Source organism: Colossoma macropomum, unplaced genomic scaffold (genome assembly GCF_904425465.1).
Source record: "Colossoma macropomum unplaced genomic scaffold, Colossoma_macropomum, whole genome shotgun sequence".
NCBI lineage: Eukaryota > Metazoa > Chordata > Actinopteri > Characiformes > Serrasalmidae > Colossoma > Colossoma macropomum.
This window is the reverse complement of record NW_023494793.1, coordinates 16,203,542-16,206,041: the sequence shown is the minus strand read 5'-3', so window position 1 is coordinate 16,206,041 and position 2,500 is coordinate 16,203,542.

Genomic DNA, 2,500 nt, shown 5'->3' with positions numbered 1-2,500 from the left:
GTGCATAAAACACGTGATTGTTCAATTTAAACAATGTGATCATTTACATAAGGTTACTATTATTATTGTAGGCAATAAATAATTATATATTTAATATAAATGTATTATTATTATTATTATTATTATTATTATTATTACTTTTAATCGTATATATTATATTATTTTACTATATTACGTTATATTATACTGTATTTCAGTATAGTGATATTATAGCGTAATAATATTGATTATACTATAAAATGGTCCTCGGTTCGGTTCGTTTAATTTATTTTATTTATTTTAGAGGTAATTCAATTTATAGTCTTTATTAAATCGTATTTGAGGTTTGTACGCGTAAGGATGGTGATTGTGACACTTGACACGTGCGTCAAACATCAAAGGAGGTTTCCATGGTGACGTAGTTAGTGTTGAATGAGTGAAGATTATTCCAGCAAGTTGGGGAACGAGACGAATTAAAGCTTCAGGGGACGGAGCGGACGGGTGCCGAGATTTGTGAGGTTATGTGTGTGTGTGTGTGTGTGTGGGCGCCCCGGGATTAAGCAGCCCGTGTCTGGGGGGCAGTCCCCACTGATAGTTGCCATGGCGGCGGTAATTGGCGCGGGCTGCGTGTGTGAGAGCTTTAAGATAAGGCCGCGTGCAGAAAGCTCAGCGCTCAACTCCAACACAACCCGCACACCCCTGAACAGCTGCTCATTTCTGCTGCCACACTGCTCTACACAGAGAACGCTGCACAGCGCTCAGAGACGGGTCACGAGCTCGCGAGAACCCTGTACACCAGGGGCAGTCATTAAACTAAATAGACAGACCCCTAGAGCCACCAAGAGCTAAGGGCCCCATGAAAATACAAATGATTGTAGCGGTTATTTTCAGTAATTCTAATGCAGCCTCACCCCCTGGTCGTAGTTATAATGGACTATTGCATGTGGTTACATGATGGCACACCTGCATAAAAACAGATGGTTCCTCAAGGGTTCTTTAGTAAAAGAAAAGGAGTTTATATATGACGATGGTCTATATAGAACAATTTGAAAATGGTTATATATAGCACTAAAGAGGGTTCTGCTATTGTTGCCATGTCCTGCTTGTAACAATAGAAGAACCCTTTTTTTGGTGCTATGTAGAATTATTTTCAAAAAGGTTCTACATAGAATCATATACAACAAATAATAATGATCTCGAGTACATAATAATGACCTTGAGAATTATTATGCATCATTTTATGGATCTGAAGAACAATTTCACCATGCAAAGATCAATTGAAGCATAAAATGGTTCTATATAGAACTCATGATTCTAAATAAAACCATTGCCTTTATAACTCTTGAAAAACAGTCTCTTCAGTGTGAATGAATAAGGCAATCAACCAATAATCTACAGAGAGTTTTTTGCATGTTGAGAGAGAAAAAAAATCAGGAAGGAAAGTAAAAAGTTAGTTGCTACACTCCCAAAGCTAACTAGTTCATGTGTAGATCGTTCCAGTGGGGTAGTTGCTAAAAAAACTAATCCTTTACAAGTTACTAATTACTTTTCTCAAAATGTAATGGGATTACATAACATTATGATACATTTTTGAAAATAGTATCTAACTACCCATTACTTTATTTCTATGTCACTCTGTACCTAATTATCTCATTATATTGGCAGATTAGCGTATTTCTTAAAACAAGCAAAGTGGTTTGCCTATATAGCGGATAATGTCACTCAATAAAAATGACCTAAAACAAGCAACAAACGTCTAGAATCTCAAAATGAGAAATGAAAAACATTAGATATAGGATATAGGATTGATATGGGATTGTTTCATTATTCTAAGACATTTTTTGCAGTGTAGAGATGGTTGCACCACTTGGGAGCCCAGAGCCCAGAACTAATTTAAACTAATTTAAAAATATGTATCCAGGGGGCCGTTTCTTGTCTTTTGCCCAGAACCCCAGAATCACTAAATCTACCCCTGCTAAACACAAGAGTCTTTGGTGCCCCCCACACTACAACAATGACGCATAGTTAAAAAAATACCAGACCTACAACGAAAAAATAAACAATATCTCAAATTTGTGTTTGCTCCCAGTTTGAGCAACATTGGAAAGCTTGTTTTAATTTTTTCTTTAAAAAATAAACACAATTAGCCTTATTAATGTGTAATAATCATAAGTTTGTTCTTGTAAGATTTGAAAAAAGATTTTTTTTTGACTCTTTTTCCTTCAGTTGTTATGCAAAAACAGAAGTCCAACATAAAAGACTGAGCACTATCTACAACTATCACACACCATCTCAAAAACCACTTCATTTATTTAATCATTTAGTCATTTGTACATGTTCAAGGGCAGATGTGGGTAATTACACATAACATTTACTGAAGTATATGTAAATAAGTAAAATGTTGATGGATTTTGTATTTTCTGCTCCAGTATGTAAGCAAGTAAAAGAATCTACTCAGTTACATTTTAGCCATTCATGTTTAGTCACTAATTCCTTTTTTATTGTGTTACTGCTTTGAGAT